Genomic DNA, 25,998 nt, shown 5'->3' on the forward strand with positions numbered 1-25,998 from the left:
CATGAGGTCAGAAAAGAAGAAGAAAAAAAAACAGGTCAAGAAGAACTGACAAAAAGAATTGCAAAATAATTAGGAATTAATGTGAAGATTAATTTTTAGTCAATTCTGCAAGACAGACTTTCAGGAAAGGAGGTGGAATAAAAATGAGCTCCTAAATCTTAATCCCGGATTCTGGAAGATATATTCCTCAAACCATCGGACAAGAGTAGGTGGTGCTGGTCCTTCACGAGTCACTCTAATCTGTTCATAAAGCATATATATAAAGTCTTAATATATAGTATTTCACAATACTTCATGGTATTCTAATCAAATCATTTTTTGGAATCTTAGATCTCTCGGAACCTGACACATTGTAATTCTGAGACTCCAGGAAAGTGTCAGTTCTGTAAAATGTTGGCACTGGAGACTAAATGCTCCCTGATAGTTTCACTTAACACACACACACACACACACACACACACATTACCCACAGTGACAGAGGGACAGAGTGACATCAGATGTATGATAGTTTTTTAATTTTCTATCATCCATATAGTGTTGTATAGTCATGAAACTATGCATATTTCCTCAGAATGACTTGTCTTTTATGTGTACATTTTTTTGAAGTGTTTAGAAGCTGCACTTTGAAAAAATAAAAGACATTTACTGGTTACTTTTTTACTGTTATTTCAAAAAATCACCACGACAAAACCATTCAAGCCATTCAAAATTCATTCGCACCTGTACTGTAAGATACATTCTTTAAACAGTGGTAAAAGAGGATGTGGTGCTGAACCTTCAAGAGTCACTCAAAACGTATCTGTCCATAAAGCCAATAAAGAATTATTCTTAATATACAGTTCACAATACTTCAGCTTGTTATTCTAATTAAGTGAGGGTCATTTTATCAGTAAAATACATAAAATTCATATTATTTTTCTTTGAAAGATTTCTATAAATGATTTAAATCATACTTGTTTCTACAATAATTATTTAAAAGTAATCCTATAGCTCCATCTGGTGGCCATTATTGGTACTAAGAATTGCAAGCTTGATTTATATGTTATGATAGTTTTAATTTTATGCTGGCTCTTGAAAATGATAAAGCTATGAAACTTACTGTGCTTCCTTCAAATGATGATTTCTAGGTATATAAAAAATTATGAAGAGTTGGAATTAAAAATTTTAAAGATATAGTAAAATAACTATTGTATTTTTTATGTTACTTTAATAAATCGCTATGGCCACACCATTTAAGGTATCCTAAACCCATTCGAAATTTAACATCTTCAGTATATTGGCTTCATGTTAAAAAAGTTTGGTGTGAACTACTTGTGTCTTCTTGGAGGAGTATGAATTCATTTACAGGCTGAGTTTATCATAAATCCACAATAACATTTCTGAGTTCTGTATCAATCTGTGTTGTTGTTTGTTTATTTTTATTTTTTTATTTTTCATAGGAAGATAACTGACCCTTTACTGTCCTTTTTAATAAATGTGCTTATAAACCAAGAACAAGCTATTTATAGCTGTATTTATAAACTGCTTACTACTGACTATTAATATTGGGACAATGCTTTATGAAGCATGAACTGACTATTTACAAATGAGTGCAGTTATTATAAAGTGTTATCAATGCATTTGCTAATGTTAACAAATTAAATATTATTTTACAGTGTTATCAAATCCCTTAAATGATTTGTAAGTGTTTTGTAATGATTTTATTGACCTACAAGCATTTGTGAAAGTTCTGCTTGCATTACAGCTTAGTCTTGATCTGTGAGCTGAAAAGATTTACTGTTACATCCATGAGATTATGTAAATTCAAATAAATATCATGTCACAGGATGTCAGAGGTCATTATCAAATTAGTTTGAAATTATTATTTGCAGCACAAATAAGGTTTTTTAGGATTTTTAAACATCCCTAAAACTGTCAGAAAAGGATAAGGCCCAAGATTTCTATGTGAGTGGCTAAATTTGTTTGTTTTTATAACTATAATGCATAAACTATGAAACTATACAAAATGTATAAAAAGTACAAGTTATTCTTTTCCAATGTTTTTTATTTATTTATTTATTTTTTTGGATTTACATTTTAAAAAATTAGCCTATGGAAATCATTCTAAACAGCTTGAATAAAACCTGTTAATATTTATTATAGACCACTGTAACTGTGTATAATCTAACAAACAAGTTTATTATGAAAATAAAAGCGTGTACACCAGATAAATTGAACGATAAAGAAATTGCTAACAATAGTATAATAGAGCATGTTTTAGGTTTTTAGGCGTTTAAATCGTACACACATTAAAAAAGCAGCCAAGATGAATGAGTTTAATTTTTTATATAGATTAAAATTGAAGACAGAAGCAGCTGGTATATGCGGTCACTTAATATTAAAATCCAGTAGATCCACTTCAGATTTATTTCTCAACAGTTTATGTTCACGTGGCTGTTTTCGTTTATATTCGCCAAGCTATTATGTATTTTGAAATAATCTTGTCCGTGATGTGTTCGTTCTTACGACGAATCCTGCAGCTCGAGAGATTTATGTTATTCTGCCAGTCGCGCTTTCAAATAGTCTTGCGCACATAAACGGGTCACAAACACCTGCATTTAGATCGTGTTGTGTTATAATGGCTGTATTGTGTGTATTTATGGCAATAATTTATTTTAAAAAGCTCTTAAACAAGAATAAATTCATTAGTTTTGAACTTGTGACACTGTGCGCACTGATCGGAGTGAGTGATTTCATATAGGCAGCCGCAAATATTTCATTTTCACACAAACAGTTCAAAAACATCTTAATTTAGCTCTTGGTGTGCTCTAATTGGTGAATTGTGTGATATCGCTGCAGTACTTTATTTTTAATAGCTATAAAACAAGAATAAACTCGTTTTTTTCTGAGCTCATCATTCCACACGCTGGTGCTCAGAGCGGTGATTCATCTCTCGTGTTTCTCACGTATCACTGACCACACATCAATTATTAATGAGCCCTGACCTGATAATAATCATATATGTTGGTTTAGCTTGTCAGTGTGAATTAAATCCAAGTATTTATTTGTATTTTAACCGATTTAAAAGTGAAACCAAAAGACAGTCTCCTCCCTTTTTTAGTCCGGTAACTGCACCTGTAGGGGCGCATTTTCTCTCAGACAATGGAAGTCTAAGCACACACAGTCAAACAGATCGACAGAGTGAGATGAGATGTCTGACAGTTTTTTTAATTTTCTGTTATCCATACAGTGTTGTAAAGTCATGAAACTATGCATATTTAATCAGAATAACTTTTTTTCTGCATGAAAAAAGGTTTTGAAGTGTTTGGAATTTAAAAATGCAGGAAAATTAATAATTCCATCTTTACTGTCATTTAAAAAAAATCACCACGACAAAACCATCCAAGCTATCCAAAACCCGTTCACAATTTAAGTTCCTCAATGTTTTTTCAACATGTAGACAAAGTTTGGTGTGTATAGTGTTACTCTCCTCTGAGCAGTATGCATTAATTCACAGCTAAATGTAAAAAACAATCCACATTCAAATCAAAATAGCCGACTTCCTGTTGATCGTAGCTGATGACTGTGAATTAGAAAGTTGTCCATCTTGATAAGAACAATTTTTGTACTGAGTTTGGTGTCTGTAGCTAAAACTAACCCCCCCACTTTTGACAAAAGGTGGCGCTATAGAGTGCCTCTTCCATGCCCTCTTATGAAATTGTGCCAGTGTCTAGCTGTCACTAATACTGATATGTGTTCTGAGTTTGATGAAATTCTAAGTATGTTATATGACTCAAAATCACCTGAGAAGTATTCCAGTTTGACATGTTGCCATGGCAACAATATTTTTAGATATCAATATCCCCCTTGCAGATTTATATCGGCTGTGTTTTAACATTATTCTGATGAAGTTTGAAGCAAATTGAGTAAAAATAAGATGCTGAATTCAAAGCATTTTGAAAATGACACACTTCCTGCTGCCAGTTGGTGGCGCTATAACTTTGACTCCTAATAGTCACATATATGCGATCGACATCATACAATGAATAATCTGATGAAGTTTGATTAAAATTAGGAAATGTATGTGGATGGTATTAGACACTTCCTGTTTCTCATTTCTCGCCATAATTTCAACGCCTCGCCACGAGCAAACCGTTCGAGATATCAAAAATCCCCTGGCAATTTTTCATCCCCAATGTCTTGAGATCATGTTGACCGAGTTTGGCGGCAATCGAGTAAAAAACCTATGACAAGTATTTCAAATTCCAGAGCATGCGCTTTTTACATTACTCTAAATAGCTGACTTCCTGTTGGGCGGAGTCTATGATATTCAATACGAAAGTTGTTCGGCACGATGAGATCTATATGTGTACTGAGTTTCATATGAATATGTGCAAGTATGTGTGAGCTATACATCAACATTTCTGACTGTGTTCCAGGGGGCGCCGTAGAGCCCCTGTGCCACGCCCGGGTCCCAGCCTCTGCAGGCTCCTAAAGGCCACAGATTCCAAAGTGTGCGCAAATTTTCAAGAGTTTTTGAGTATGTTAAGGACCCCAAAAGCCCCCACAACTTTGACGAAAAATTTGAATACTAAACCCTAAATAGCCAACTTCCTGTTGGGCGGAGCCTATGACATGCAATACAAAAGTTGTTTGGATTGATGAGATTTATATGTGTACCGAGTTTCATTCGTCTACGAGCAAGAATGTATGATATATGGCCCTCCATATTCCAGGGGGCGCTGTAGAGCCCCTGTGCCACGCCCGTGTATCAGTCTCTGCCCGGCCCTAATGGCCGCAGGTTCCAATCTGTGTGCCAATTTTCCAGACTTTTTAAGCACGTTAAGGGCCCCAAAAGCCCCCGAGACGTTGGAAAAAAAAAAAATAATAAAAAAAATAATAATAATAATAAAAAATAATCCTAAGGAAAACAATAGGCCTCTCGCCCTTTGGGCTAGAGCCCTAATAAGAATAATCCTTAGAAGAACAATAGGGCTCTTCGCCCCTTCGGGCTTGAGCCCTAATAAGAATAATCCTTAGAAGAACAATAGGGCTCTTCGCCCCTTCGGGCTTGAGCCCTAATAATCCTTAGGGGAACAATAGGGCTCTTCCTAGCCCGCCATCGCTGCTTGCAGCTATATTTAGGGCTCAAGCCACCAATGCCATCGCCACCCCGGTGGCATCAGGTAAACTGTGCCCAGCGGGCACATGTATTCACAATATCCCTCTGGCAGTGAGGTTTTAAAGGATACGGCAGTTAAAGGGTTAATCCGAATCATCTAGACTTTAAAATCACATTCACAGAACAATATATATATATAACTTTAGTAACACTTTACAATAAGATTCCATTTATAAACATTATGTTAACGTGAACAATATTTATATAGTATTCATTCATGTCAGTTAATATTCCAAACTTAAACATTAAAACATTGTTTTATTGTGATTTTTTTCCAAGCACATTTTACCAATTCCAAACCATATCAATCTTAATAACTACCATTATTTTTTATTTAATCATTTAAGAGTGCTATACAATAGTCCAGGAAAGCTGGAAGAGAAAAACAGGTCAAGAAGAACTGACAAAAAGAATTGCAAAATAATTAGGAATTAATGTGAAGATTCATTTTTAGTCAATTCTGCAAGACAGACTTTCAGGAAAGGAGGTGGAATAAAAATGAGCTCCTAAATCTTAATCCCAGTTTCTGGAAGATATATTCCTCAAACCATCGGACAAGAGGAGGTGGTGCTGGTCCTTCACGAGTCACTCTAATCTGTTCATAAAGCCTATATATAAAGCCTTAATATATAGTATTTCACAATACTTCATGGTATTCTAATTAAATCATTTTTTGTAATCTTAGATCTCTCAGAACCTGACACATTGTAATTCTGAGACTCCAGGAAAGTGGCAGTTCTGTAAAATGTTGGCGCTGGAGACTAACTGCTCCCTGATAGTTTCACACCTAATTCACTTAACACACACACACACACACACACACACTACCCACAGTGACAGAGGGACAGAGTGACATCAGATGTATGATAGTTTTTTAATTTTCTATCATCCATATAATGTTGTATAGTCATGAAACTATGCATATTTCCTCAGAATGACTTGTATTCTATGTGTAAAATTTTTTGAAGTGTTTAGAAGCTGCACTTTAAAAAAATAAAAGACATTTACTGGTTCCTTTTTTACTATTATTTCAAAAAATCACCACGACAAAACCATTCAAGCTATCCAAAATTAATTCACACCTGTTCTGTAAGATAAATTCTTTAAACAGTGGTAAAAGAGGATGTGGTGCTGAACCTTCAAGAGTCACTCAAAACGTATCTTTCCATAAAGCCTATAAAGAATTATTCTTAATATACAGTACACATACTTCAGCTTGTTATTCTAATTAAGTGAGCGTCATTTTATCAGTAAAATACATACAATTCATATTATTTTTTTTGAAAGATTTCTATAAATGATTTAAATCATACTCGTTTTTACAAAAATTATTTAAAAGTAATCCTATATCTCCATCTGGTGGCCATTATTGGTACTAAGAATTGCAAGCTTGATTTATAAGTTATGATAGTTTTAATTTTATGCTGGCTCCTGAACATAATAAAGCTATGAAACTTATTGTGCTTCCTTCAAATTATGACTTCTACGTATATAAAAAAATATGAAGAGTTGGAATGAAAAATTGTAAAGATATAGTAAAATAACTATTGTATTTTTTATGTTACTTTAATAAATCGCTATGGCCACAACATTTAAGGTATCCTAAACCCATTCACAATTTAACATCTTCAGTATATTGGCATCATGTTGAAAAAGTTTTTTAGAAAAAAAAGTATTTATAGCTGTATTTACAAACTGCTTACTACTGACTATTAATATTGGGACAAGGCTTTATAAAGCATGAACTGACTATTTACTAATGAGTGCAGTTATTATAAATTGTTACCAATGCATTTACTAATGTTAACAAATTAGACATTATTTTACAGTGTTATTAAATCCTTTAATGACTTATAAGCGTTTGTGAAAGTTCTGCTTGCATTACAGCTTAGTCTTCATCTGTGAGCTGAACAGTTTTACTGTTACATCCATGAGATTATGTAAATTAAGATAAATGTCATGTCAAAGGATGGAATAGGTCAGTATCAAATGAGATTGAAATTATTATTTGCAGCACAAATAAGTATTTTTAGAATTTTGTTTTTAATTCCTGAAACTGTCAGAAAAGGATAAGGCCTAAGAGATTTCTTAAGCTGTAATGAAAACAGCAATGTTAGCAACAACAACAAAAAATAACAATTTAAAATACTTTTTTTTTCTGGTGATTAAAGAGATGATTAAGTCTCTCTCTCTCTTTCTTTCTCTCTCTCATTGTGTCTGCCACTCAGCTCATGCCCATATCCACTCACACACACACACTCAGTCAGCACACATACATTCCTCAAACAGAGGGACAGAGTGAGTTGAGATGCTTGACAGTTTTTTTATTTTCTTTTAATCTTACAGTGTTGTAAAGTCATGAAACTATGCATATGTCCTCAGAATGATTTGATCTCTGTATGATTTTTTTTAAAGTGTTTGAAAGCTGCAATTTAAAAATATAAGACAATTAATGTTTCCCTTTTTTACTGTCATTTCAAAAAATCACCACGACAAAACCGTTCAAGCTAACCAAAATCTGTTCGCAATTTAAGTTCCTCGATGTTTTTTCTTCATGTAGAAAAAGTTTGGTGTGTATAGTGTACTTCCCCTGTGAGGAGTATTCATTAATTCACAACTGTAAAATCTCAAAAATACACATTCAAATCAAAATAGCTGACTTCCTGTTGATCGTAGCTGATGACTGTGAATTAGAAAGTTGTCCGTCTTGATAAGAACAATTTATGTACCAAGTTTGGTGTCTGTAGCTAAAACGAACCCCCCCACTTTTGACAAAAGGTGGCGCTATAGAGTGCCTCATTCACGCCCTTTTAAAAGCTTTTTCCATTGTCTAGCTATCACTAATACTGATATGTGTGTTGAGTTTCATGTAAATCTGAGCTTGTTGTCTGCCTCAAACTCACCATAACAGAACATTCAAGTTTGACACGTTGCCATGGCAACACTATATCAGATATCAATATCCCCACAACAGATTTACATCGGCCGTGTTTTGTCATTATTCTGATGAAGTTTTAAGTAAATAGAGTAAAAATAAGATGCTGAATTCAAAGCATTTGGAAAATGACACACTTCCTGCTGCCAGTTGGTGGCGCTATAACGTTGACTCTTAATAGTCACATATATACAATCAGTATCATACAACGAACAAACCCATGAAGTTTGATCAAATTCAGGAAATGTATGTGGATGTTATTAGACATTTCCTGTTTCTCATTTCTCGCCATAATTTCCTCGCCTCGCCACGGGCAAACCGTTCGAGATATCAAAAATCCCCTCGCAATTTTTCATCCCCAATGTCTTGAGATCATGTTCACCGAGTTTCGTGGCGAACGGGTTGAAAACCTCAGAGGAGTATTTCAAATTCCAGAGCATGCTTTTTTTAAACAGCCCTGAATAGCTGACTTCCTGTTGGGCGGAGCCTATGACATAAAGTGTGAAAGTTGTTCGGCTCAATGAGATCTATAAGTGTACCGAGTTTCATATAAATATATGCAAGTGTGTGTGAGCTATGGTTCAAGATTTCTGACAGTGTTCCAGGAGGCGCTGTAGAGCCCCTGTGCCACGCCCGGGTCCCAGCCTCTGCGGCGTCCTGATGGTCGCAGATTCCAATGTGTGTGCCAATTTTCAAGAGTTTTTGAGCATGTTAAGGCCCCCAAAAACCCCCGGAAGGTTTAATAAAAAATAAAAAAAATAAGAATAATCCTTAGAAAAACAATAGGGCTCTTCGCCCCTTCGGGCTTGAGCCCTAATAATCCTAAGGAAAACAATAGGACTCTCGCCCTCCAGGCTTGAGCCCTAAATATAGCTGCAAGCAGCGATGGCGGGCTCAAGCCACCAATGCCATCGCCACCCCGGTGGCATCAGGTAAACTGTGCCCAGCGGGCACATGCATTTACAATATCCCTCTGGCAGTGAGGTTTTAAAGGATATGGCAGTTAAAGGGTTAATCCGAATCATCTAGACTTTAAAATCTTTCTCTAAAAACTTTACAATAAGATTCCATTTATAAACATTGTGTTAACATGAACAATATTTATATAGCATTCATTCATGTCAGTTAATATTCCAAACTTAAACATTAAAACATTGTTTTATTGTGATTTTTTTCCAAGCACATTTTACCAATTCCAAACCATATCAATCTTAATAACTACCATTATTTTTTATTTAATCATTTATGAGTGCTATACAATAGTCCAGGAAAGCTGGAAGAGAAAAACAGGTCAAGAAGAACTGACAAAAAGAATTGCAAAATAATTAGGAAATAATGTGAAGATTAATTTTTAGTCAATTCTGCAAGACAGACTTTCAGGAAAGGAGGTGGAATAAAAATGCTCCCTGATAGTTTCACACCTAATTCACTTAACACACACACACACATTACCCACAGTGACAGAGGGACAGAGTGACATCAGATGTATGATAGTTTTTTTAATTTTCTATCATCCATATAATGTTGTATAGTCATGAAACTATTGTCATGAGACCAGTCATTCTGAGAAAATATGCCTCAGAATGACTTGTCTTTTATGTGTACATTTTTTTTTTAAGTGTTTAGAAGCTGCACTTTAAAAAAATAAAAAGACATTTACTGGTTCCTTTTTTACTATTATTTCAAAAAATCACCACGACAAAACCATTCAAGCTATCCAAAATTCATTCACACCTGTTCTGTAAGATTAATTCTTTAAACAGGGGTAAAAGAGGATGTGGTGCTGAACCTTCAAGAGTCACTCAAAACGTATCTGTCCATAAAGCCTATAAAGAATTATTCTTAATATACAGTTCACAATACTTCAGCTTGTTATTCTAATTAAGTGAGGGTCATTTTATCAGTAAAATTCCTAAAATACATATTATTTTATTTGAAAGATTTCTATAAATTATTTAAATCATACTCGTTTCTACAATAATTATTTAAAAGTAATCCTATAGCTCCCTCTGGTGGCCATTATAGGTACTAAGAATTGCAAGCTTGATTTATAAGTTATGATAGTTTTAATTTTATGCTGGCTCTTGAAAATGATAAAGCTATGAAACTTACTGTGCTTCCTTCAAATGAGGATTTCTACTTATATAAAAAATTATGAAGAGTTAGAATGAAAAATTTTAAAGATATTGTCAGGGGTTGGGTAGAGGGATGAGGCGAGGACTCAATGATGCAGAGAGAAGGGCTCTTTAATAGTAATAATAATAATAATAAAACAAACAAACAAAAACTACCCCGTAGGGGAAAACAGACAAAACTTGACTGGCAGGGCAAGGCAAGACACGATGTGCACAGACAAATATTAGACGACAAACTAGCAACCAGACTGCAAACACAAGGACAATAAATAGGGAGCTAATGAGGAGGGTAGCGAGGGAACACATGTGGGGAAAATTACATCAATAATCAGGTAACAAGATGGGTGGGGTCAAGACAATCGACGAGAGCACATGGCACATAGGAACAAAGACAAAAGCCATGTGCTCACAAAAAACAAAAACAAGCACATGGCCAGCAAACCAATCGCAAGACACATGAAAACAATGACATGAGGAGAGTATCAGGGCTCTGTCACAAAACCATGAATACCACTAGACTGAAGTGACAGAACCCTGACACTAGCCCCCCTCAAAAGGGACGCCACCTGGCGTCCCTAACGAGGAACACCCAAAAACAAGACGGGAACAAGACAGCACAGGCATGGCAACACAAACCCGGTACACAACAGAACACACGACATGGAAATCAAAATACAGACAAAATAGGGGAGGGAGGGAAGGGGGCCCAGTCAAGCAACAGGAAAACCCAAGCAGTTATCAAAAGAGACCAGGGAGGGGCGGGAGGGTTGAACCAAGGAGACTCAGGCAGTCCAGGAGTCCCAGCAGTGGGCCAGGGTGGAGCCGGAGAGATGAGCCAGCGAGGATCTGGCCTAACAAAAACCCCGACAGACCACCAGGGCGGTGCCGGAGGGACAGACCAGCGAGGCTCCGGCCTAACAGGAACCCCGGCAGACCACCAGGGCGGAGCCGGAGGGACAGACCAGCGAGGATCTGGCCTAACAGGAACCCCGGCAGACCACCAGGGCGGAGCCGGAGGGACGGACCAGCGAGGATTCAGCCTAACAGGAACCCCGGCAGACCAGCAGGGTGGAACCAGACGGAGAGACCAGGAGGCCTCCAGCCAAACAGGGACCCCGACAGATAGGTAGGGCAGAGCTGGCATGGCACTCATCAAGGGCAGAGCCGGCATCAGGGCAGGGAGCATAGACGGAACCGGCATCAGGGCAGGGAGCTTGGGCGGAGCCGGCATCAGGGCAGGGAGCTTGGGCGGAGCCGGCATCAGGGCAGGGAGCTTGGGCGGAGCCGGCATCAGGGCAGGGAGCTTGGGCGGCGCCGGCATCAGGGCAGGGAGCTTGGGCGGCGCCGGCATCAGGGCAAGGAGCTTGGGCGGCGCCGGCAGGGCAAGGAGCTTGGGCGGCGCCGGCAGGGCAAGGAGCTTGGGCGGCGCCGGCAGGGCAAGGAGCTTGGGCATGACTGGGATGGCCTCCAGGCCAGCAGTGGGCTCCTGAATGGCCTCCAGGCCATGTGGGATGGAGGAAGCCTTTCTTCTCCTCCTCCGTCTCCGAGAGGGGGGCGCTGCAGCCTCATCAGGCTCCTCTGGGGGCGCTGCAGCCTCATCAGGCTCCTCTGGGGGCGCTGCAGCCTCATCAGGCTCCTCTGGCAGTGGTGGGGTAGAGCCATTCCTCTTCTTACCCCTCTTCCGTCTACGAGAGTGAGGTGCTGCAGTCTCTTCGGCCACCTCTAGGGGTTCTGCAGTGTCGCAAGTCGCCTCAGGGGGTGCTGCAGCTCCTTCATCCACCACAGGTGGATCTGCAGCTTTGACGGGGACCACAGGCAGCACTGCAGCCTCCTTAGCTGGGGAACGTGCCACAAACTCCACAAATTCCCCAAACGACAGGTGGTCCAGCCCCCTCATTCTCCACCAGCTGAGAGGCTCATCAAGGGCATAATTGAAGAGGTCCTTGAGGGCCGCATCATTAAACTCCAATCCCTCTGCAGTACCACTGAACTCCAGGGCAAAATCCCTCACACCAGTCCCTTGTTGATGAAGAGAGATCAAAGTCTTAAACTGGAGCATATGCTGGTAGTGGGGGCTGGAGAGGGTGGAGGCTGGTGGACGGTGCAATCCCTTCTTCCGCTGAGTCCTCATACTGGCTAGTTCGTTCTGTCAGGGGTTGGGTAGAGGGATGAGGCGAGGACTCAATGATGCAGAGAGAAGGGCTCTTTAATAGTAATAATAATAATAAAACAAACAAACAAAAACTACCCCGTAGGGGAAAACAGACAAAACTTGACTGGCAGGGCAAGGCAAGACACGATGTGCACAGACAAATATTAGACGACGAACTAGCAACCAGACTGCAAACACAAGGACAATAAATAGGGAGCTAATGAGGAGGGTAACGAGGGAACACATGTGGGGAAAATTACATCAATAATCAGGTAACAAGATGGGTGGGGTCAAGACAATCGACGAGAGCACATGGCACATAGGAACAAAGACAAAAGCCATGTGCTCACAAAAAACAAAAACAAGCACATGGCCAGCAAACCAATCGCAAGCCACATGAAAACAATGACATGAGGAGAGTATCAGGGCTCTGTCACAAAACCATGAATACCACTAGACTGAAGTGACAGAACCCTGACAGATATAGTAAAATAACTATTGTATTTTTTATGTTACTTTAATAAATCTCTATGGCAACACCATTTAAGCTATCCTAAACCCATTCACAATTTAACATCTCAGTATATTGGCATCATGTTGAAAAAGGAGTATGGAGTAGTATGAGGAGGAGTATGAATTCATTTACAGGCTGATTTTATCATAAATCCACAATAAAATTTCTGAGTTCTGTATCAATCTGTGTTGTTGTTTGTTTATTTTTATCTTTTATTTTTCATAGGAAGATAACTTACTCTCCTTTTTAATAAATGTGCTTATAAACCAAGGACAAGCTATTTATAGCTGTATTTATAAACTGCTTACTACTGACTATTAATATTGGGACAAGGCTTTATAAAGCATGAACTGACTATTTACTAATGAGTGCAGTTATTATAAAGTGTTATCAATGCATTTGCTAATGTTAACAAATTAGACATTATTTTACAGTGTTATCAAATCCTTAAATGACTCATAAGCATTTGTGAAAGTTCTGCTTGCATTACAGCTTAGTATTGATCTGTGAGCTGAACAGATTTACTGTTACATCCATGAGATTATGTAAATTCAAATAAATAATATAGCTGCAAGCAGCGATGGCGGGCTCAAGCCACCAATGCCATCGCCACCCCGGTGGCATCAGGTAAACTGTGCCCAGCGGCCACATGCATTCACAATATCCCTCTGGCTGTGAGGTTTTAAGGGATATGGCAGTTAAAGGGTTAATCCGAATCATCTAGACTTTAAATTCACATTCACAGAACAATATATATATATATATATATATATATATATATATATATATATATATATATATATATATATATATATATATATTTAGTAACACTTTACAATAAGATTCCATTTATAGACGGTTTCATCGGGCGCACGCGCCTGGACCTAAGTTAACTTCCGGTCTGTGTTGTGTATATTGGTCTGGCTGCTGTGCCATCTACAAACGCAGTTAAAGTCAAGGTGATGAGTAGACTGAAGTTGGGCTCAGATGGTTGTGCTGCGGGATGTGTTTCCCATACATTTATTTATTTTTGGAGACTCGCCACAATTTTAAAACTGATCAATTTTCAAAAAGGCTTCGTTAAGTAAACATGAGTAACGTAACGTTACGTAACGTACTGCACGTTTAATAATAATAATTCCTTACATTTATGTTTAAATATCAAAACGAGGCACGGGTGTTTTTATATCGCTGTATTTCTAAAAGAAGACTTGCATGTTATATGCCTGATAAAGCAGCATGTGAGCGTACCAGCTCTGCTTTGTTTACAGCTGTTACTGGGGAAACTTCTTGCGCTTTATGTCTATGCTTTAAAACATCTCCTGCTGGCAAATAATGAATTAGCATTTTCATTAAGTCCGCCTGATCCACACAGAAAACACATTTTGTTTGTTATCAAAAAATATCTACTCTAGAGGGACTTGGCTGTTGTTATTTATTCTATTCGGAGTCTACCGGTCCACAAAAGCGCTCACGCGCATTAACGTTTGTTTATGTTGATGCCGTTGAAACCGTCTATAAACATTATGTTAACATGAACAATATTTATATAGCATTCATTCAACATTGTTTTATTGTGATTTTTTTCCAAGCACATTTTACCAATTCCAAACCATATAAATCTTAATAACTACCATTATTTTTTATTTAATCATTTATGAGTGCTATACAATACTCCAGGAAAGCTGGAAAAGAAAAACAGGTCAAGAAGAACTGACAAAAAGAATTGCAAAATAATTAGGAATTAATGTGAAGATTAATTTTTAGTCAATTCTGCAAGCCAGACTTTTCAGGAAAGGAGGTGGAATAAAAATGAGCTCCTAAATCTTAATCCTGGATTCTGGAAGATATATTCCTCAAACCATCGAACAAGAGGAGGTGGTGCTGGTCCTTCACGAGTCACTCTAATCAGTTCATAAAGCCTATATATAAAGCCTTAATATATAGTATTTCACAATACTTCATGGTATTCTAATTAAATCATTTTTTGGAATCTTAGATCTCTCAGAACCTGACGCCGAGTAATTCTGAGACTCCAGGAAAGTGTCAGTTCTGTAAAATGTTGGCGCTGGAGACTAAATGCTCCCTGATAGTTTCACACCTAATTCACTTAACACACACACAAACACACACACAAACACACACACACACACACACACTACCCACTGTGACAGAGGGACAGAGTGACATCAGATGTATGATAGTTTTTTAATTTTCTATCATCCATATAGTGTTGTATAGTCATGAAACTATGCATATTTCCTCAGAATGACTTGTCTTCTATGTGTACATTTTTTTGAAGTGTTTAGAAGCTGCACTTTAAAAAAATAAAAGACATTTACTGGTTACTTTTTTACTGTTATTTCAAAAAATCACCACGACAAAACCATTCAAGCTATCCAAAATTAATTTGCATCTGTTCTGTAAGATAAATTCTTTAAACAGTGGTAAAAGAGGATGTGGTGCTGATCCTTCAAGAGTCACTCAAAACGTGTCTGTCCATAAAGCCTATAAAGAATTATTCTTAATATACAGTTCACAATATTTCAGCTTGTTATTCTAATTAAGTGAGGGTCATTTTATCAGTAAAATACATAAAATTCATATTATTTTTCTTTGAAAGATTTCTATAAATGATTTAAATCATACTTGTTTCTACAATAATTATTTAAAAGTAATCCTATACCTCCATCTGGTGGCCATTATTGGTACTAAGAATTGCAAGCTTCATTTATAAGTTATGATAGTTTTAATTTTATGCTGGCTCTTGAAAATGATAAAGCTATTAAACTTACTGTGCTTCCTTCAAATGATGACTTCTACGTATATAAAAAAATATGAAGAGTTTGGAATGAAAAAAATTAAAGATATAGTAAAATAACTATTGTATTTTTTTATGTTACTTTAATAAATCGCTATGGCCACACCATTTAAGCTATCCTAAACCCATTCACAATTTAACATCTCAGTATATTGGCTTCATGTTAAAAAAAGTTTGGTGTGAACTACTTGTGTCTTCTTGGAGGAGTATGAAATCATTTACAGGCTGATTTTATCATAAATCCACAATATAATTTCTGAGTTCTGTATCAATCAGTGTTGTTGTTTGTTTATTTTTATTTTTTTATTTTTCATAGGAAGATAACTGACCCTTTACTCTCCTTTTTAACAAATGTGCTTATAAACCAAAAACAAGCTATTTATAGCTGTATTTATAAACTGCTTACTACTGACTATTAATATTGGGACAAGGCTTTATAAAGCATGAACTGACTATTTACTTTTTGAGTTTGAAATTATTATTTGCAGCACAAATAAGGTTTTTTAGGATTTTTAAAAATCCCTAAAACTGTCAGAAAAGGATAAGGCCTATTTCTATGTGAGTGGCTACATTTATTTGTTTTTATAACTATAATGCATAAACTATGAAATTATACAAAATGTATAAAAAAAGTACAACAGTTATTGTTTTCCAATGTTTTTTATTAATTTTTTTTTTTTTTTTTTTTTTTTTTTGGATTTACATTTAAAAAAATTAGCCTACTGCAATCATTCTAAACAGCTTGAATAAAACCTGTCAATATTTATTATAGACCACTGTAACTGTGTATAATCTAACAAACAAGTTTATTATGAAAATAAAAGTGTGTACACCAGAAAAATTGGACGATAAAGAAATTGCTAACAATAGTATAATAGATCATGTTTTATGTTTTTAGGCGTTTAGATGCAGAAATGGACAAATAAAATGTAAAATAAAATGTAATTGATTTAATTAAATATAGATTAATTCTTGTTAGAGCAAAATAATAAATACATACGTACACACATTAAAAAAGCAGCCAAGATGAATGAGTTTCATTTTTTTTATAGATTCAAATTGAAGACAGAAGCAGCTGGTATATGCGGTCACTTAACATTAAAATCCAGTAGATCCACTTCAGATTTATTTCTCAACAGTTAATGTTCACGTGGCTGTTTTCGTTCATATTCGCCAAGCTATTTTGAAATAATCTTGTCCGTTATGTGTTCGTTCGTACGACGAAAGGCAGAATCCTGCAGCTCGAGAGATACATGTTATTCTGCCAGTGGCGGTGTCAAATAGTCTTTCACACTTAAACGAGTCACAAACACCTGCATTTAGCTCTTGCAGTGTTACAATGGGTTTATTGTGTGCATTTGTGGTAATATTTTATTTAAAAAAGCTCTTAAACAAGAATAAATTCGTTTGTTTTGAGCTCGACACTGTAAGCGCTGATCGGAGGCGGTGATTTCAGATAGGCAGCCACAAATATTTAATTTTCACACAAACAGTTCAAAAACATCTGAATTTAGCTCTTGGTGTGTTCTAATTGGTTGATTGTGTGATATCGCTGTAATAATTTATTTTTAAAAGCTTTAAAACAGGAATAAATTCGTTTTTTCTGAGCTCTTTACTCCAGACGCTCGTGATCACAGCGGTGATTCATCTCTCCTATTTCTCACGTATCTCTGGCCAGAAATTATTTATCCATGAGCCCTGAACCGGTAATAATCAGATATGTTGGTTTAGCTTGTCAGTGTGAATTAAATCTAAGTATGTATTTGTATTTTTAACCGATTTAAAAGTGAAAGTAAAAGTCCGGTAATTGCACCTGTAGGGGCGCTATTTCTCTCAGACAATGGAAGTCTGAAGCACATATACTCAAACAGAGGGACAGAGTGAGATGAGATGTCTGACAGTTTTTTAATTTTCTGTTATCCATACAGTGTTGTAAAGTCGTGAAACTATCCATATTTACTCAGAATGACTTTTTTTCTGTATGAAAAAAGGTTTTGAAGTGTTTGGAATTTAAAAATGCAGGACAATTAATAATTCCATTTTTATTGTCATTTAAAAAAATCACCATGACAAAACCGTTCAAGCTATCCAAAATCCATTGGCAATTTAAGTTGTTTAAAATGTTTTGGCATCATGTAGACAAAGTTTGGTGTGTATAGTGTTACTCTCCTCTGAGCAGTATGCATTAATTCACAGCTAAATGTAAAAAAAAAATCCACATTCAAATCAAAATAGCTGACTTCCTGTTGATCGTAGCTGATGACTGTGAATTAGAAAGTTGTCCGTGTTGATAAGAACAATTTTTGTACCGAGTTTGGTGTCTGTAGCTAAAACTAACCCCCCCACTTTTGACAAAAGGTGGCGCTATAGAGTGCCTCTTCCACGCCCTTTTAAAAGCTTTTTCCATTGTCTAGCTATCAAGAATACTGATATGTGTTTTGAGTTTCATGTAAATCTGAGGTTGTTATCTGCCTCAAAATCACCATAACAGAATATTCAAGTTTGACACGTTGCCATGGCAACAATATATAAGATATCAATATCCCCACAACAGATTTACATCGGCCATGTTTTGTCATTATTCTGATGAAGTTTGAAGCAAATCGAGTAAAAATAAGATGCTGAATTCAAAGCATTTTGAAAATGACTCACTTCCTGCTGCCAGTTGGTGGCGCTATAACGTTGACTCTTAATAATCACATATATACGATCGGTATCATACATCGAACAAACCGATGAAGTTTGATCAAACTCAGGCAATGTATGTGGATGTTATTAGGCATTTCCTGTTTCTCACTTTTTGCCCTAATTTCAACGCCTCGCCACGGGCAAACCGTTCGAGATATAAAAAATCCCCTCGCAATTTTTCATCCCCAATGTCTTGAGATCATGTTCACCGAGTTTGGTGGCAATCATGTAAAAAACCTATGACAAGTATATCAAATTCCAGAACATGCTTTTTTTAAACAGCCATGAATAGCTGACTTCCTGTTGGGCGGAGCCTTTGACATAGAGCGCGAAAGTTGTTCAGCTCAATGAGATCTACAAGTGTACTGAGTTTCATATAAATATATGCAAGTGTGTGTGAGCTATGGTTCAAGATTTCTGACTGTGTTCCAGGGGGCGCTGTAGAGCCCCTGTGCCACGCCCGGGTCCCAGTCTCTGTGGCGTCCTGATGGCCGCAGATTCCAATGTGTGTGCCAATTTTCAAGAGTTTTTGAGCATGTTAAGGCCCCCAAAAACCCCCGGAAGTTTTAATAAAAAATAAAAATAATAATAATAATAATAATAATACGAAAAATAATAATCCTTAGGGGAACAATAGGGCTCTTCGCCCCTTCGGGCTTGAGCCCTAATAATGTCACAGGATGTCATAGGTCAGTATCAAATGAGTTTGAAATTATTATTTGCAGCACAAATAAGTTTTTTTTAGGATTTTTAAAAATCCCTAAAACTGTCAGAAAAAGGTTAAGGCCTAAGCTATTTCTATGTGAGTGGCTAAATTTATTTTTGTTTTTATAATTGTAATACACAAACTATGAAATTATACAAAATGTATAAAAAGGTAAATAAATAAATACGCACACATTAAAAAAGCAGCCAAGTCGAATGAGTTTCCTTTTTTATATAGATTAAAATTGAAGACAGAAGCAAGTGGTAAATGTGGTCACTTTAATATTCAAATCCAGTAGATCCAGTTTATGTTCACGTGGCTGTTTTCGTTTATATTCGCCAAGCTATTATGTATTTTGAAATAATCTTGTCCGTTATGTGTTCGTTCGTACGACGAAAGGCAGAATCCTGCAGCTCAAGAGATATATGTTATTCTGTCAGTCGCGCTTTCAAATAGTCTTGCACACTTAAACTGGTCACAAACACCTGCATTTAGCTCTTGTAGTGTTACAATGGGTTTATTGTGTGCATTTGTGGTAATATTTTATTTAAAAAAGCTCTTAAACAAGAATAAATTCGTTTGTTTTGAGCTCGACACTGTACGCGCTGATCGGAGGCGTGATTTCAGATAGGCAGCCACAAATATTTCATTTTCACACAAACAGTTCAAAAACATATGAATTTAGCTCTTGGTGTGTTCTAATTGGTTGATTGTGTGATATCGCTGTAATAATTTATTTTTAAAAGCTTTAAAACAGGAATAAATTCGTTTTTTCTGAGCTCTTTACTCCAGACGCTCCTGGTCACAGCGGTGATTCATCTCTCCTATTTCTCACGTATCTCTGGCCAGAAATAATTTATCCATGAGCCCTGAACCGGTAATAATCAGATATGTTGGTTTAGCTTGTCAGTGTGAATTAAATCTAAGTATTTATTTGTATTTTTAACCGATTTAAAAGTGAAAGTAAAAGTTCGGGAATTGAACCTGTAGGGGCGCAATTTCTCTCAGACAATGGAAGTCTAAGCACATATACTCAAACAGAGGGACAGAGTGAGATGAGATGTCTGACAGTTTTTTAATTTTCTGTTATCCATACAGTGTTGTAAAGTCATTAAACTATGCATATTTCCTCAGAATGACTTTTTCATCTGTATGAAAAAATTCTTTGACGTGCTTGGAAGCTGCAATTTAAAAATACAATAATGATTCCCTTTGTAAGGTCATTTAAAAAAATCACCACGGCAAAACCATTCAAGCTATCCAAAATCCATTCACAATTTAAGTTCCTATCAGAAATACTGATGTGTGTTCAGAGTTTTGTGAAATTCTAAGTATGTTATTTGCCTCAAAATCACCTGACAAGTATTCCAGTTTGACATGTTGCCACGCCAACAATTTTTTAGATATCAATATCCCCCTTGCAGATTTATATCGGCTGTGTTTTAACATTATTCTGATGAAGTTTGAAGCAAATCGAGTAATAATAAGATGCTGAATTCAAATCATTTTGAAAATGACACACTTCCTTCTGCCAGTTGGTGGCGCTATAACTTTGACTCCTAATAGTCACATATATGCGATCGACATCATACAACGAATAATCTGATGAAGTTTGATTAAAATCAGGAAATGTATGTGGACGGTATTAGACACTTCCTGTTTCTCATTTCTCGCCATAATTTCAACGCCTCGCCACGAGCAAACCGTTCGAGATATCAAAAATCCCCTGGCAATTTTTCATCCCCAGTGTCTTGAGATCATGTTGACCAAGTTTGGCGGCAATCGAGAAAAAAACCTATGACAAGTATTTCAAATTCCAGAGCATGCGCTTTTTACATAACTCTAAATAGCTGACTTCCTGTTGGGTGGAGCCTATGACATGCAATACGAAAGTTGTTCGGCACGATGAGATCTATATGTGTACTGAGTTTCATATGAATATGTGCAAGTATGTGTGAGCTATACATCAACATTTCTGACTGTGTTCCAGGGGGCGCCGTAGAGCCCCTGTGCCACGCCCGGGTCCCAGCCTCTGCAAGCTCCTAAAAGCCACAGATTCCAAAGTGTGCGCAAATTTTCAAGAGTTTTTGAGTATGTTAAGGACCCCAAAAGCCCCCACAACTTTGACGAAAAATTTGAATACTAAACCCTAAATAGCCAACTTCCTGTTGGGCGGAGCCTATGATATGCAATACAAAAGTTGTTTGGATTGATGAGATTTATATGTGTACCGAGTTTCATTCGTCTACGAGCAAGAATGTATGATATATGGCCCTCCATATTCCAGGGGGCGCTGTAGAGCCCCTGTGCCACGCCCGTGTATCAGTCTCTGCCCGGCCCTAATGGCTGCAGGTTCCAATCTGTGTGCCAATTTTCAAGACTTTTTAAGCACGTTAAGGGCCCCAAAAGCCCCTGAGACGTTGGAAAATAATAATAATAATAATAATAATAATAATAATAATAAAAAATAATCCTAAGGAAAACAATAGGCCTCTCGCCCTTTGGGCTTGAGCCCTAAATATAGCTGCAAGCAGCGATGGCGGGCTCAAGCCACCAGTGCCATCGCCACCCCGGTGGCATCAGGTAAACTGTGCCCAGCGGGCACATGCATTCACAATATCCCTCTGGCAGTGAGGTTTTAAAGGATATGGCAGTTAAAGGGTTAATCCGAATCATCTAGACTTTAAAATCACATTCATAGAACAATATATATATATATAACTTTAGTAACACTTTACAATAAGATTCCATTCATAAACATTATGTTAACATGAACAATATTTATATAGCATTCATTCACGTCAGTTAATATTCCAAACTTAAACATTAAAACATTGTTTTATTGTGATTTTTTTTACAAGCATTTTTTACCAATTCCAAACCATATCAATCTTAATAACTACCATTGTTTTTTATTTAATCATTTATGAGTGCTATACAATAGTCCAGGAAAGCTGGAAGAGAAAAACAGGTCAAGAAGAACTGACAAAAAGAATTGCAAAATAATTAGGAAATAATGTGAAGATTAATTTTTTGTCAATTCTGCAAGACAGACTTTCAGGAAAGGAGGTGGAATAAAAATGAGCTCTTAAATCTTAATCCCAGATTCTGGAAGATATATTCCTCAAACCATCGAACAAGAGGAGGTGGTGCTGGTCCTTCACGAGTCACTCTAATCTGTTCATAAAGCCTATATATAAAGCCTTAATATATAGTATTTCACAATACTTCATGGTATTCTAATTAAATCATTTTTTGGGATCTTAAGTCTCTCAGAGCCGGACACCGAGTAATTCTGGAGACTCCAGGAAAGTGGCAGTTCTGTAAAATGTTGGCGCTGGAGACTAAATGCTCCCTGATAGTTTCACAAATTATTCACTTAACACACACACACACACACACACACACACATTAACCACAGTGACAGAGGGACAGAGTGACATCAGATGTATGATAGTTTTTTTATTTTCTATCATCCATATAGTGTTGTATAGTCATGAAACTATTGTCATGAGACCAGTCATTCTGAGGAAATATGCCTCAGAATGACTTGTCTTTTATGTGTACATTTTTTTAAGTGTTTAGAAGCTGCACTTTAAAAAAAATAAAAAGACATTTACTGGTTCCTTTTTTACTATTATTTCAAAAAATCACCACAACAAAACCATTCAAGCTATCCAAAATTCATTCACACCTGTTCTGTAAGATTAGTTCTTTAAACAGTGGTAAAAGAGGATGTGGTGCTGATCCTTCAAGAGTCACTCAAAACGTATCTGTCCATAAAGCCTATAAAGAATTATTCTTAATATACAGTTCACAATACTTCAGCTTGTTATTCTAATTAAGTGAGGGTCATTTTATCAGTAAAATTCCTAAAATACATATTATTTTATTTGAAAGATTTCTATAAATTATTTAAATCATACTCGTTTCTACAATAATTATTTAAAAGTAATCCTATAGCTCCCTCTGGTGACCATTATTGGTACTAAGAATTGCAAGCTTGATTTATAAGTTATGATAGTTTTAATTTTATGCTGGCTCTTGAAAATGAAAAAGCTATGAAACTTACTGTGCTTCCTTCAAATGAGGACTTCTACTTATATAAAAAATTATGAAGAGTTAGAATGAAAAATTTTAAAGATATAGTAAAATATCTATTGTATTTTTTTATGTTACATTAATAAATCTCTATGGCAACACCATTTAAGCTATCCTAAACCCATTCACAATTTAACATCTCAGTATATTGGCATCATGTTGAAAAAGGAGTATGGAGTAGTATGAGGAGGAGTATGAATTCATTTACAGGCAGATTTTATCATAAATCCACAATAAAATTTCTGAGTTCTGTATCAATCTGTGTTGTTGTTTGTTTATTTTTATCTTTTATTTTTCATAGGAAGATAACTGATCCTTTACTCTCCTTTTTAATAAATGTGCTTATAAACCAAAAACAAGCTATTTATAGCTGTATTTATAAACTGCTTACTACTGACTATTAATATTGGGACAAGGCTTTATAAAGCATGAACTGACTATTTACTTTTTGAGTTTGAAATTATTATTTGCAGCACAAATAAGGTTTTTTAATATTTTTAAAAATCCCTAAAACTGTCAGAAAAGGATAAGGCCTAAGATTTCTATGTGAGTGGCTACATTTATTTGTTTTATAACTATAATGCATAAACTATGAAATTATACAAAATGTATAAAAAAGTACAACAGTCATTGTTTTCCAATGTTTTTTTTTTTTTTTTTTTTTTTTTTTTTTTTTTTTTTTTTGGATTTACATTAAAAAAAATTAGCCTACTGCAATCATTCTAAACAGCTTGAATAAAACCTGTTAATATTTATTATAGACCACTGTAACTGTGTATAATCTAACAAACAAGTTTATTATGAAAATAAAAGTGTGTACACCAGATAAATTGGACGATAAAGAAATTGCTAACAATAGTATAATAGAGCATGTTTTAGGTTTTTAGGCGTTTAGATGCAGATATGGACAAATCAAATGTAAAATAAAATGTAATTGATTTAATTAAATATAGATTAATTCTTGTTAGAGCAAAATAATAAATAAATAAATAAATACGTACACACATTAAAAAAGCAGCCAAGATGAATGAATTTCATTTTTTATATAGATTAAAATTGAAGACAGAAGCAGCTGGTATATGCGGTCACTTAATATTCAAATCCAGTAGATCCACTTCAGATATATTTCTCAACAGTTTATGTTCACGTGGCTGTTTTCGTTTATAGTCGCCAAGCTATTATGTGTTTTGAAATAATCTTGTCCGTGATGTGTTCGTTCGTACGACGAAAGGCAGAATCCTGCAGCTCGAGAGATATATGTTATTGTGCCAGTCGCGGTGTCAAATAGTCTTGCGCACTTAAACGGGTCACAAACACCTGCATTTAGCTCTTGATGTGTTACAATGGGTTTATTGTGTGCATTTGTGGTAATATTTTATTTAAAAAAGCTCTTAAACAAGAATAAATTCGTTTGTTTTGAGCTCGACACTGTACGCGCTGATGGGAGGCGGTGATTTCAGATAGGCAGCCACAAATATTTCATTTTCACACAAACAGTTCAAAAACATCTGAATTTAGCTCTTGGTTTGTTCTAATTGGTTGATTGTGTGATATCGCTGTAATAATTTATTTTTAAAAGCTATAAAACAGGAATAAATTAGTTTTTTCTGAGCTCTTTACTCCAGACTCTCGTGATCACGTATCTCTGGCCAGAAATAATTTATCCATGAGCCCTGAACCGGTAATAATCAGATATGTTGGTTTAGCTTGTCAGTGTGAATTAAATCTAAGTATTTATTTGTATTTTTAACCGATTTAAAAGTGAAAGTAAAAGTCCGGTAATTGCACCTGTAGGGGCGCAATTTCTCTCAGACAATGGAAGTCTGAAGCACACATACTCAAACAGAGGGACAAAGTGAGATGAGATGTCTGAGAGTTTTTTAATTTTCTGTTATCCATACAGTGTTGTAAAGTCTTGAAACTATGCATATTTCCTCAGAATGACTTTTTCATCTGTACGAAAAAATTCTTTGACGTGTTTGGAAGCTGCATTTTAAAAATACAATAATGATTCCCTTTGTAAGGTAATTTCAAAAAATCACCACGGCAAAACCATTCAAGCTATCCAAAATCCATTCACAATTTAAGTTCCTATCAGAAATACTGATGTGTGTTCAGAGTTTTGTGAAATTCTAAGTATGGTATTTGCCTCAAAATCACCTGAGAAGTATTCCAGTTTGACATGTTGCCACGCCAACAATTTTTTAGATATCAATATCCCCCTTGCAGATTTATATCGGCTGTGTTTTAACATTATTCTGATGAAGTTTGAAGCAAATCGAGTAATAATAAGATGCTGAATTCAAATCATTTTGAAAATGACACACTTCCTTCTGCCAGTTGGTGGCGCTATAACTTTGACTCATAATAGTCACATATATGCGATCGACATCATACAACGAATAATCTGATGAAGTTTGATTAAAATCAGGAACTGTATGTGGATGGTATTAGACATTTCCTGTTTCTCATTTCTCGCCTTAATTTCAACGCCTCGCCACGAGCAAACCGTTCGAGATATCAAAAATCCCCTGGCAATTTTTCATCCCCAGTGTCTTGAGATCATGTTGACCGAGTTTGGCGGCAATCGAGAAAAAAACCTATGACAAGTATTTCAAATTCCAGAGCATGCGCTTTTTACATAACTCTAAATAGCTGACTTCCTGTTGGGTGGAGCCTATGACATGCAATATGAAAGTTGTTCGGCACAATGAGATCTATATGTGTACTGAGTTTCATATGAATATGTGCAAGTATGTGTGAGCTATACATCAACATTTATGAC

General features: G+C 36.1%; 1 protein-coding gene across 1 annotated transcript in view; it reads right to left on the minus strand.

Annotated features, from left to right (window-relative positions):
- The window catches only part of LOC127987559 (uncharacterized), a 1,718,354-nt gene that overhangs the window by 1,414,836 nt on the left and 277,520 nt on the right, over positions 1 to 25,998 (minus strand). The window lies entirely within an intron of this gene.

The sequence above is a fragment of the Carassius gibelio genome, chromosome B22 (genome assembly GCF_023724105.1).
Source record: "Carassius gibelio isolate Cgi1373 ecotype wild population from Czech Republic chromosome B22, carGib1.2-hapl.c, whole genome shotgun sequence".
In the NCBI taxonomy this organism is placed as follows: Eukaryota; Metazoa; Chordata; class Actinopteri; order Cypriniformes; family Cyprinidae; genus Carassius; species Carassius gibelio.